Below are 12767 nucleotides of genomic sequence, written 5' to 3' on the forward strand. Positions count from 1 at the left end.
ACGAGCCCCTTTTGATCGCTTATCGGGCTATTTTATACGCGCAAGTAAACTTTTATACTCCGGTTCGAATTTAATCAATTTTTGTTTTGTTTTGTTTTGTTTTGCAGCCCTTTGTAGATTGAGTCTTTTGTTAAGAAAGGACGTCTTGTTTCCAAAACACGCCAGGAGTAATCGCTGGCATCAGAGTGCCACCAAAAGGCAGGAGAAGCAATCAGCAGCCAGGCACTGACCTTTGCAGAGACAGCTAAGGTTATGCACATAACATTTGCTTGTTTACTTTGCAAAATAAGCAACGAGTTGGAAACTCCGAGCTTAGCACGCGTCTCACTACACCTGAAAAGCAACACTGACAACAACAGCAAAAAAAAAAACCCACGGTTGTTCTTGGTTTTGCTGTAGTGCGTGGAGGCTGTTATCTGCTCCGCTCTATATCTATCATGATGCAACTTTAATAACGTTAGCCAAGACTGCTCAGAAAATCACAGCTGTAGCTGGAGGCAAAAGGAAAAAAAAAAATAGGAAAGAAAGAAAGAAAGGGGGAGAGGAAAAAAAAAGCTAAAATGAGGTGCGTCTCCCAAGCCTCACCTAGTGAGCTGAGTATTGGCTTATGCGTGAGAATAAGCAAACGAATCGATCGCTGCAGTAGGTTGATGGCTACTGGTCGTTTTGATGGATATGACGGTAAAAAAAAAGTCCAGATTGGTTCACAGTGGACCTCAAACCATGTCAGCTAAAACCAAAGAGACAAAAAAGTGACAGCTGCGGAGAGTACACTGCAGGCAGTCAATGGTTCCTGTGATTTATTGTTCCATCTGCCTTGCCGCTGTGAGGACAAGTTCCCCCTGATTTGGTTAAAATGAAAAGGACCTCAGAGAGCACAACGTGTTTTTTGAAAATGTGCAGAAACTATTTTTTTATTTCTTGATTTATGTGCCTTTCCCCCTCCATAATGTTTGCACCAATTGTTACCCAATAATGCTTACTGAAAAATGTGAAGCTTCCCAACCACTAAGAAATCCTCCAGACCGCCCCCACCCCTCCACCCCACCACAAAAAGAGAGGGAGAAAATAGAAAAAAACCTTACAAAAAAAAGAAAAAGGAAAAAAACCTGCATAAACAAAGCTCACTCTCAAGCACAAGGCAGAAAACTAGTTTGTCTATTTTTTAACCTTCCTGCTTTCCAATTAACAGCCGTGTCTCAGAGCCCGCAAAGCTGCCAGGCTTTGAGGCGGTTAAAAGCCGGGCTCGGCAATGGGTGGTGTGTAACCGTTTAATATATTAGAGAGTTCAGACCCGGATTATAAATTTGCCTGAGCCACCCAAGTGCTATGGCCAACAGTTTTCGATTAGCGGAGGCTTTTGCCAGAGCTCAGCCCCGCCACTTGGGTGGAGGGGACGGAGCCTTTGCCGTGTTTACGCACCAACTTTTTTGCCATTTCTGACTTGAAAAGGAACATTTCCTTCATGCGGTTGATATAGCTTATTACTCCATTAAAGAGCAGCACCACACGACACTTCTGTCAGGGTAACACCGAGGCCTAATCAACACTTGGAGGTGTAACACAACACAAATAATGTCGCTCCTCGGGGAAGCCGGAGCAGCAGCCTGAGAAACACTCGGGCTTTTCCCCAGGAGGATTCAACTATGCCATAGCAGAAATATGGTTAATGTTTTAATACATTTATGGAGCATAAATCATAAATGAAGCATGAAGCATCCAGTGCTCTCTCAAAAGTTTTAACAAATACGAGTAAATTGAATGAATCTGGTAGAGCGAGGTATTGATAATTTTCCGTGTGCATCACACAGTGGGGAAAAAATGGATGCGGGGCCACCGAGACCCGCTGCATCTTCGCATACATTATCATTCCCCACTTAACGCCGCGTGAACCAGTAACCCACATGAAGCGAGGGGAAGGCTTTGCCTCTCCCCCTCCGATAAATGTTTCATGCAGATCAGCAAATTTTCAGCAAATTTCCCATGAAAAGGCCGGCGGGCCCTGCGGTGCGCGGGGTCCCCCGCGGCCTGACCCTGGCGGCGGCCGCTTCCTGGCTCCAGGTTTCCTTCGGCCTCACAGGTCCAGCCCGGTGTCAAAAGCTGGCCTTGTCTCCTGTCTCAGGATGTTGGTTTTACCTCTCAAGTGTTTCCTGAATTTGCAAAAATTCTCGGGGTTTTTGTTTTTGGGGTTTTTTTGTTGTTGTTGGTTTTGGTCATGTGTTTTTTTTCTGGCAGTGGTCTGCAAGCAGCTTAATGTTCAAAAGCCCATTTACCTGTTTTTTTTTGGGGGGTGGGGGAGAAAAATGAAAAGAAGAAGAAAAACAAAAAGGAAAACGAAAAGCAAAAGAAAACAAGAAGGAAAGAAAGAGAGAGAAAGAAAATTCTTAGTCGCTACTGTTGAGCAGGGGGTTTTCTCCCGGGACCAGTTCTACTTTTGGAACATGTTATTGTCAGGCAGAGGTCAACATCTTTTACCTCTTTTTTCCATTATTCAAAATAAGTATTGATGTTATGTTTTAGCTATTTAAAAGCCAGCTGCCTTGCTCATTTCAGATATTTTTCCTGGTATTATTGTATGTGGTAATAGCTGGCCTGTGTATCGTCTTTCACAAAATCTAGCCTTTCAGGGTCTCAGTCTTCAAATGATATCAATCAAAATTTATGCAATTCAAAATCCATATGTATAGAGTCCCAGTTCACCTCATTTAATGATAATAGTAAACCACATGTTGTGTACATGTCTGAAACACTTTTCTAGTTCTTGACTGTATTAACCCTAGGGGCACTATGTTTTTGTACAGCTTGCCCAACTGAGCAGCATAATATATTGATTAATACTTGGCAACAACTGCATTCTTGAATAATAAAACCATGAACAAGGTAAACGTGTACTAATAAAACAAGAAGAGTGTCAATATTATTTGGGGATGTATGTTAATAAAAGATGCGAAAGGACAGGCGAGCCCCCTTCCCCACAATTAACAAAGTGCGGTGCCTAAAGCTGGTCTATTTCCCAGCGCTGCGTGATGTTGTTACTCCAGACCTTCCTCGCCTACCTGGGCATCCGTGGGGCGGCCACAACAAATGCTCCACATTCATGGGGGTTGCATCCAGACCAGGGGATAAAGTTAGGCGTTTCTGCAAAAGGCAAATTAAAATTAGCAATATTTCATCGTCACCCCGATTCTTCCTCAGCAGAGCCCGGTGCGGGCATCACCAGCAAAGCCTGGGAACGGTTACTGATTTTACAATAGTATCTGCTTCTGACAGACTGTATTATTTACTTAAGGTTTAATATACAGTTAGAAATAAGATTTGCTTTCATGGAAAAGCACTAAAACATTTGGCAAAGGAAGAGCCGAATGTTTTCCTTAATTTGTTTTGGCAACTCTGAAAAATAGATCCCATTACGCTCACGTTTGCATTCCAGAAACATAACAACAAACGATAATTTTATGAAAATCAAGATATAATTAAAAATAGTGCGATATAATAAGCAGCAAGCAAAAGCAGAAGAATGAGAAGAGACATCCTGGAAAGCATTGCTTTCAGCACAGGGGATGACTGAGAGGGAAAAAGCAAAGGACACGAGCTGAAAAGCTATTGCCAGAGCTTATTTATCTATTTGGGGGCTGAGAGGGGGAGACAGCAGAGGAGGGAAGGACTTGAAAGTAAAATATGTTTCGCAAACAGTTAAAATGATTTCATGCTTTTTTTTTTTTTTGAAAACAAGGAAGACAATATTTAAACACAGCTTCATATTCATACTTCAGTCATTTGACTTTTGTATGAAAACAAATATTGAGGAATTAAACACAATTATGTTTTGATTAACTGGAGCTGGTTCCTAAAACCACAAGGTAGAGCAGCAAGATTGCATCTGTGTCTTCCCTCAATGCCATCCACATGAGTCACAGCGAGGCAGGAAAGCTGTTGACAAATTAATACTTTAAGAAAATAAACTATGGTCATGTTGAACATAGAGCAACTTTATCCTGATTAATTTGTGTTGGAGTCGCTCCAGCCCCCTTTACAAAGCCGCGCAGTTTGTACAAATGTAATTTCCTAATATTTACACGAGGAAAGCCTCAGCCGTTAAGCTTTGCCTCCAGTGTGAGTTTTGTGGTTAGTAAAAAGACAATAAAAATACAGAGGGGTAATTGTAAGCACATTTGGAAGAAAAAAAATAAATTTAAAAAAAAAAAGGAAAGGGGAAAAAAAAAAGATAGAAAAAAAACGACATTAAACAAAACCATCCAACTGCTTTTCTGCACTCCTTGCAGAGCCCCATAAAAGTGAGCGGTGCTCTCGGGGACCCTGTGCCAGCCGGCACCCGGCAAAGCTTTCGGGAGCGCAACACCTAAGGCTCGGCAAGGGCTGGAGCTGCGGCGGAGCCTCCCCGCACACCAACCTGCCAGCGCCCCCGCGCTCCACAACCTGCGAGACATTCCGATCAGCCACCCTCATCACACGCTCTCTGTCGTTTTATGTCTTTATTTAAATAGAACGTCAGGCATTCGTACAATTGTCTAATTTAATAAATACGGGCAGGAAAAATGCAGTTATAATGTGTTGCTTTGTTTGAAGAATATTAAAAATAACCTTTAGTTTTAATGAGATTTTTTTTCCCCCCCATCAGTTTACACAATTTTCCAGATGCAAAATGAGCTTTTGGCTGTAAAATATTTTATCGCATTGTCTTACACAATAAAGATTAGATGTTTTCGTTCTCTCTCAACTCCACCGCAATTATTTTTTAGTGTTTGCAAATCATAATATCATTTAAAAACCATATTTTATACCTCATCTAAAATACTTTTATAGCAGTGCGATGAAAAAAAAAACCAACACAACATCTATTTAACTACTCTTTTTAAGTGGCTGTAATATGCTTTGGTATAATTTCCCAGAAAAAGGCACAGCTAAAAAAGCTTAAGCTGTTCTTGAAAACAAATCTCCCAAGAAGCATCTTTGCAAAAAACCCCAGAATTTAATTCCCCTGGCTGAAGAGCCCAGAGAGCCTGAATATAAAAATAGTAGCCCTGTCATTTCACATTCATTAAGTGTGAAACTCCGAAATTAATAATGTAAAAATATGCTTTTTAATTAGTCTTACATTCTGCCCAATGTACTTAAATGGGATCAGCAGCTCCCTAATGATTTTTTTCTTAATAAAGTATTAGCCTGTGATGCACTGGGGTTGACAGGTATGATAAACTGGAAAGTACTTTCAGAGGCGTATGAATGATACCAAAATAGTACTCTCCCATTTAAATGTAATTAACATCAGGGAGCAATATTACATGTGGAGAAGCCTGCAAGATTTTTATTTCAGGGTATTTTTTTTTTTCATTTCTTGTTTTATGAGTAGTTTGATGATTGCAGCAGTGATTTTATAATTTAATTACCTTTGTTGAAAGCTAAGCTTTTGCTAATAGCAGGTCAACAGGATCATAAAGCAGTCTTCAAAAATATTAAAAAGGAGGTAAATCCCCTTAGCTAACCTACACAATGACGACGCGGGCGCACATGCCTGCATGCAATGCATTTTATAGATGTATGTACACACACGTGGTGTGCCTTTTCCCCTGCTATTTGTTTACTGTGCTGTTGCAGATCAGTGTTTACTCTCTAAAGGGACTTGTTATACATGAATCATACGCAAATAAAAAAATAATAATAAAAGAGAGAAAAAAAGGAGGAAAAATGAGAAAAAAATGAGGAATAAGAGAAAAAAGAGAGGAAAGAAAACAATTAAAAATAAAATAAATTTAAAAAAAAAAAAAAGAGAGAGAGAAAAAAGAAAAATAAAAGAAAGTTGTGAGGAAACCCATTGGACCCACCACGGATTTTGCCAGAACCAGAAGAGCTGGAGCCTGAAGAAACTGGTCTTTCTGGACCAGTAAGGACCAGTGTGGTACCCAGCACCGCATCACAGCCTCGGCCGCCCCAGCCCCACTCCTCCACCGCCCCTTCCACAAACACTTGGCGCTTCTACGCGTCTAAAGCAGCCGATTTTAAAACAGGAGATAAAAGATCACTGTTGACCTGCAGTGCTTGCGCAAGAGTATTCCCTAACTTATTTATATGCCAAATGTCACTTGTGTTTACTGAAGAATTTCTTCTCATATCTCCGAGTCACAGCGCTCCCGGAAGATGCGCTTGCCATTGGGTAAACATTGGTCCTGCTCCCTCCTCCCAAAACCAGAGGCCCCTCCACGTGTGTCACCCTCCCCAGCACCCACCGTCATTTCTAGATGTTTCCAGGCTGGTGGACACGGGGATGGGTGGTGTCAATGGCTTGTGACACTGACGCGTGGTGGCACTTGTGACGTGGCTCCCCACACCGTGCAGGTCGTGCCTCCTGCACAAAGTGCATCCTCTCTTCTCCACCGTGGTTTGAGGTTGGAATAAAAGGAAAACTCGGAGTTGGCCAACACAATCGGGAAAACGGATGGCTAAATATTGGCCAGACCATAGGTAATGAAGAAGACTTTCCATTTTGATACTGGTTTTCATTTGGTTTATCTAAAAATAACTGATCCAGCAAACAAATAGTTCCTTCTTTTTTTTGCTTGTATTTTTTTTTCACTCTTCCATTTCAAACACATCCTTCGGGGCTGATCCTGCTTCTGAATATTCCAACCGAAACAGAAGGCCCGAGGGCAAGCAAAACCCCTCGGCCCATGACCAAGGTGGCGAAGGGATGCATTCAAAACCCCCAAGTAAAGGCATTCCCCATGGACATGGTGCCACATTTTCATCCTAAAGCCCAGGGACAGTTGGGGTGGAGGGGACCAGGCCCCAACGGGTGCCCAGCTGGCAGCAGCACCACATGGGACTGCAGATGCATCACTCCAGGACATCTGTTTCTCCTGCTTTGGTAACTTCCAACATCCTTTAAAAATGCGATAATGAAATGCCATTTCTTTCCTATTTATCTTGGCGGTACAAAACTGCCTAACTATTGGCTATACGTGAGCTCTTTTATAATATTTTTCCAATCACAAACACCATTGCATTGTTCCCCGGGGATTCCCGTGATGGATCTATCTATCTATCTATTTACGTGTTCATGAATCAAATCATCGGAGTGGAGAAAGTTTGTATAATCTATAGCTTTCATAAGATTTCACCGAACTTACACTTCACGGGGGATTTCCAGGAGTGTGACGTTATTTGTACCCCTCTCGGGCGCATGCTGAACACCTCCTCTTTTCCCACGCAATTTACTGTCCTGTCAAAAATGCTCAACTCACCCCAAAATCAAAGCTTCAACTGCACGTCCAGCTCCCAGCCTGCAAAGAGAGTTTCCAGGAGCAGGGATGTTTTAATGGGCAGCTGAATCAGAAACTAATCATCCGAACTGCCCTCATGTAAACAGACGCTGGAAATTTTATTACTGAGATATTTGGGGTTTTCCTGATAGAGAATAAAAGACAAATAATCGAACTTATTGGAAAATATTTACATAGGGCCACACAGTGCAAACCTGAGGGAAGCTGCACAGTGTTTACTCAGAGGAGTAGCCCTGGTGCAGGCAGAGGAGTGGATCCTGCTCGGCTGTCCGGGGAATTGGAGGGAGTTTGTCTGAGTCAGACATGCAGGCGATGGCCCCACACTGGGGCATCATAATGCTTTAATTAATTAATGTCTGTAAACTGTTTGGTGATCTTGGGATGAAAGGAGTTCTGGAAATGCCAGGTATTATTGAAAATTAATTACTCCAGCCTTTCCCCCCCAAATCTTGCTAAACATATTTCATTTTTTAATCTATCCTGCTGCTTTAGTAAAGCTCATTGCAGAATTATTTTCTGCTAAATATTAAAGGGGGAAAAAAAAAAAGAGCTAACTAGTTAAGCAGAAGCATGAGCTGCAGCAGAAGAGAATGTACAAGAGCCACATTTTTGAAAGGGTCAAATGTCCCTGTGTATGGGGAAGGCACAGAGAGAGGACATGGTGGTGCAGATGTGTTGCTGGAAGGGCTCGGTCTGCCTGTCCCCACTGTCCCCCTCAATGGCCAAGACAAGACCTGGCATTTGTGTGGTGCTGGAGGGACTTCTGGAAGACGGTGCTGCCACGGGGTGTGGAAGCCCTGGGGGACACAGGACCAGTTTGGGGGATTCAAGGACAATAGGAACTGTTCCAGCTGCCACCACGTGTGCATGTCAACAAATCAATGGCTCCAAATGCTATTCATCACTCAAAGGGAGACAGAACGTGTATATTATTTACACAAGTATGAAATCATTTTGTGTTACTTACTGAAGAGTCACCTTCCACATCATTGCAAAGCAAAAGGGAGGTCCTGGAAGCGACTTCATGTACTAGTCCCAGCAGGCACACTCTGGGTAGCTGCGAATCCATGGTCAAAACAATAAACTAAACAGAGACACCATTAGAGTACCTTTTCAAGATTGCTGCTTTATGCACGTGTATTTTAACTTATGTAATGCACAAATTAATAGTATTGTTGATCCTTATAAATAAGAGGTAAACCTATGACCTGTCTCTAGTGTTATAAGAATGTGGTAGCATTGGAGCATCTTTCAGCTCTCCTTGAGCCAAGTTGACCTTCCTACTTCATGAGCAGACCAAGCCCAAGTCTAAGACATGTGTCCTAGGAGTTTCAGGGGGAAAATGGAAGGAAAATGTCCCAAGAAAATTTCATAACTCCAAAATGACCCTATTCTGTATCATGTAGAGCTGTAACCATTGCAATCACCTGTCTTCTCCTGGACCATCCCACACGATTTCTTTTGTTGGAGCCGTTGGGGTTTGCTGAGATAAGGAAGCAGCTGTGTTAGCAGGGTCTCCGTGGTCACTCCAGCAGGAGCAGCCCCCAGAGCTGACCTCTCCTCCTCCTCTTCTTCCTTTTTCTCCCCCCCCTCCTCCTCTGCTCTGCTGAAGTGAGCTGTCTTCCCAAAATACGTCCTCAGTCACGCTTGAATGAAGGCGGGATCTTACATTACACTCCTGGATCTTTTTCCTATATATTCTGAAAGAGATGAAGCCCTTCCTTGCCATCCCAAATCAAACCCACGGTTCAGGTCTCACCTGCGGAAAACATGCATCACCAAATCTTCCTCTGGATACTTCTGAAAGTGAACAGCAGATGGGGCTACACAAATCATCACATTTAAAAAAAAATAGGAAAAAGAGCCTTTTACATTGCGAAAAGCAATTTATTCTACACCATTTCAAAAAATAAATAGGATTCTCCTTTTCTGTTTTAAGACATCAATGAATCTCTTGCATAATGGGCTTTTGTAAACCGATTATCCTTGATAATCTCATTAGCTGAAATTATTTTACTTTTCTAACATGGTAGATTTTTAAATACCTTTTATTTCATATCCCCCTGGGCACTTTGCAGTGAAATTTACTATTAAGCAAAATAATTATCCATCTCAAAACGCAATGCTAAAAAGTAAAAAAATAAAATAATTACAATCTAAGGACAGATATTAGAATGAAGAAAGTACAAGAAAGCCCACACTGAGAAGAAAAAATTTCCACAAGCAGGCAAATCTCTTCTCCCTGTTGACAAATGAACCACACTTGATTTCTTGTGAATATTAAGAAGTAAATAGTGGTTGATGCAAATGACAGCGCTTACGCTCGAGATGTGGTTTGCAACCTCCCGCGGTGCCTTCACATTCAGGTGCAGGATGGACGATGCTCCTTCAGCTCCCACCAGCCAGGAGCCGCATTGCCCGCTTCCAATCAAGGCCTGAGCAATTAAGAAATGCGAGGAGTTTCAAAATAAGCTTAAAACTGCGTTTTTACATGCGGAAGTTTGCAGCTGTAATGGGATTTCGGTGTCGGCAGAAGGAGGGAAGTTTGCAGCTGCACTGGTTCAGGGGGTAGGAAGCAGCTGTTAAAATAGAGGACTAATGGTGATTAATTCTTATTATGTGTTTGAAGATCACACAATGAGTTCAGGACCCAAACCCTCTCGCAGGGAATAAACTGCAGGAGGAGGATTTAAAAAGAGGGAAAACAGAAGTGGAATTTTAATGTACATTTGGCCTAAATGGCCTGGTCTTAAATCACTTAATTAATATTTAAGTACAATTTAAGTCAATGTTATTAAGATAAAAAAAATCTAGCTCAGGAAACCTGTAATTCATGCATATTTATGCAGATTGGGAGATCACCTGCACTCTCTCAAAAATGCACAAGTCAGGACTAGCCAGGGGAACATCAGTTCAGGTGAGGGATGCTGGTAGCAACACGGCACAAAGAGCAGGAAAAGCCCAAACCTGAACTCAACTCGATCTGCAGCCTCCGGGGAAGCTGCAGCATCTCCCAGATTCAGGGCAACTCACACAAGATCCAGGTTATTTACTACAATATTGTGTCCGGGTCCTGCAGCCAGTTTGCAGAGCTAGGAGAGGTGCTGGGTGTTCCGGGGCTTCCCCAGAGCACAGCGGGTAGAAGATATGAGATTTTTATTTATATATATTACTACAGCCTGGCCAGGAAAGTGACAATTGAAGGGCAAAGTTAAGGGAAGAGAGAAGCCTCCTGGAAAGGCTGGTGGGGACAGACGGTGCAGACAAGGTCCCCAGGATGGGGAGACCTGGCAGGGGCTGCAGCAGGGTCCTCAGGAGCACCCAGTCCCTGCGCCCCGAGAAGCTGCTCCCAACTCATCCATTTTGTGGTTTGACAACTTAACGTGGCACTCGTGGTCCTCCTATGGGGGAAAAAAAATAAATAAAGAAAGAAAAAATAAAGTTAGACAGCATCAATAGGGTAAACTCCAAGATCTAGGGTTCATTTTTCAGCCAAGACTTTAATGACAATTAGTCAAATACCATACACGCAGAGAGATTTCAGTGAATTATTAGAGGGGAGAAGTGGGTGGGAAAATGAACAAAAAGCTGAACTTGCTTCATGTGAGATGTTTCATCTGAAGCTTAAACTGTGAAATTATACTAATCTTTTCAAATAAAAAATTTGAAATTCAAAGATCTATTCCAGGACCAAATAGAACTTCCTTCTCCACAATAACTCTCCTTATGATTTTCCTGTTTTTACATTTTTAAGATGTTTTGTTTTGTAAATGTGAAAGAATTAACAACAATAACTCAAGACTGTGCACCAAGTGCACCTAGAAATCCTTTCACATGGCTGTAGCTGATACCCATTCCCAGAAGAGATGGTAAGTAAATTAAAACATTCCTTCTAGCAGCAACTGATAACTTTCGAGCTGATGATGTAGGTCAAAGACATCTGCAGTAAATTATAACCCCCACCACAGGAGGAAGGGGCACACTTGGGACATGAAGATCATGTGGATTCCATACTGGAGACCAAAATACACATTTTTACTCAAAGCTGCTGCATAACCAGATAGCGCACTTTGGTTATTTTGCAGCCAAGTATCAACGGATCACTGATGTCTACGATGGGTTAATTGACTGCCAGTCAGCCAGAGAAGAGCGGGTAGGACATGGTTTCAGTGTTGGATGCTCAACCATGGGGCCATACATGTAGCCTAGATGACCTGAAGAAAACAAAATACTGGCCTGTAAATACCTGTGATTTGGTTTGCCGTCTTTGCGGGAGGCTTGGGCTTTGGCGGTGTGTCCGTGTTATAATTAATAAGCAATTTCTATTTGAATGGGGTGTTTTGTCGTCATTTGAGCACATACTCTGCAAAGACAAAGATCAAGACAAACCTGCTCAGAACACAATGCACATAAAAGGGAATCGTAAAAAGACACAGACAGAGGAAAAGAAAGAACAAGGAAAAAGAGAAGACAAAGAACAGGGAGACACCAAAGAGGACGCAGAACAAAGATAGGCAAAATGAAAAGACAAAGAAATGAAAAGACAAAGAACAGAGATGATAGAGAACCAGAAAATATGCAAGAGAAGCGCAAAAGGAAAAGGGGGGAAAAACAGCAATTGAGAACAAAGGGCAGAGAATAGAGCAAGATCAGAAATACACAGGAAGGGAGAAAGATGGGAGAGAATTCAGCCAAGACAAGGCATGAAAAACAACACCCCCCCCGCAACCCCAACACCAAAACAAACAAACAAACAAATAAATAGATAGATAGATGGATAGATAGATAAATAAATAAATAAATAAATGGATTAATGAAACTAAGAGGGAAAACATCTAATCATCTTCTGATTTGCATTAGAAAGTAAGTTATAGGAGCACAGGCTCAGCAACAGAAATATTGTCAAGTTGAACATCAAGATTTCTTGTGTCCTCTAAATTCAGACTGCTGGTACTTTGCAAGACGATGGGTTGGGAGATGCTGCTGTCCCGGCTGTGGAGATCAGGACCAGGGAGCTGGAGAATCAGTGCCTGGTGCTGAAGAAATGGCAGAACCCAGTGCTGAGGGAGGGCTGCCCTGGTTACAGATGGGATTTTGAGGGAGGTGCTTGCAGGCAAGGGTTGTTCAAAAAGCAGCAAATATCCTTTCACAAAGGTAGGAGATCCATCTCCATGATTAACCAAAGTGGTGAAGGCACATCATATCCCTTCCACAGTTTCTTTGCAAGAAAAGCATGGCAAAAACCCTGATGCACAAGTCTACCTACAATTTTAACATATTTCTGTAGCTCCCTCTGTCAAAACAAAATGGCACTAAAACAAAAAATCAATCCTACGTTACCAGTTAACAGATACCTGGCCATGGCAGAAATGCCAAGAGTTTTAGGTTTTGAGCTGACCAAGACTCTATGAGATTTTGAAGTAACACCTAGAGAAACCATACTGGTTTGCAGAAAGTAAACAAATAAAT

General features: G+C 42.1%; 1 long non-coding RNA gene across 1 annotated transcript in view; it reads right to left on the reverse strand.

The window, feature by feature from the left end:
* Positions 1-12767, reverse strand: part of LOC110363074 (uncharacterized) — a 96502-nt gene that overhangs the window by 48813 nt on the left and 34922 nt on the right. Inside the window, exons 12-16 of the long non-coding RNA XR_010473360.1 lie at positions 11545-11661; positions 9620-10699; positions 9058-9121; positions 6246-8382; positions 3057-3138 (exon numbers count right to left, since the gene is read on the reverse strand). This is a non-coding gene — a long non-coding RNA (uncharacterized LOC110363074). The remainder of the gene's footprint in view (positions 1-3056; positions 3139-6245; positions 8383-9057; positions 9122-9619; positions 10700-11544; positions 11662-12767) is intronic.

Source organism: Columba livia, chromosome 6 (genome assembly GCF_036013475.1).
Source record: "Columba livia isolate bColLiv1 breed racing homer chromosome 6, bColLiv1.pat.W.v2, whole genome shotgun sequence".
Classification (NCBI taxonomy): domain Eukaryota; kingdom Metazoa; phylum Chordata; class Aves; order Columbiformes; family Columbidae; genus Columba; species Columba livia.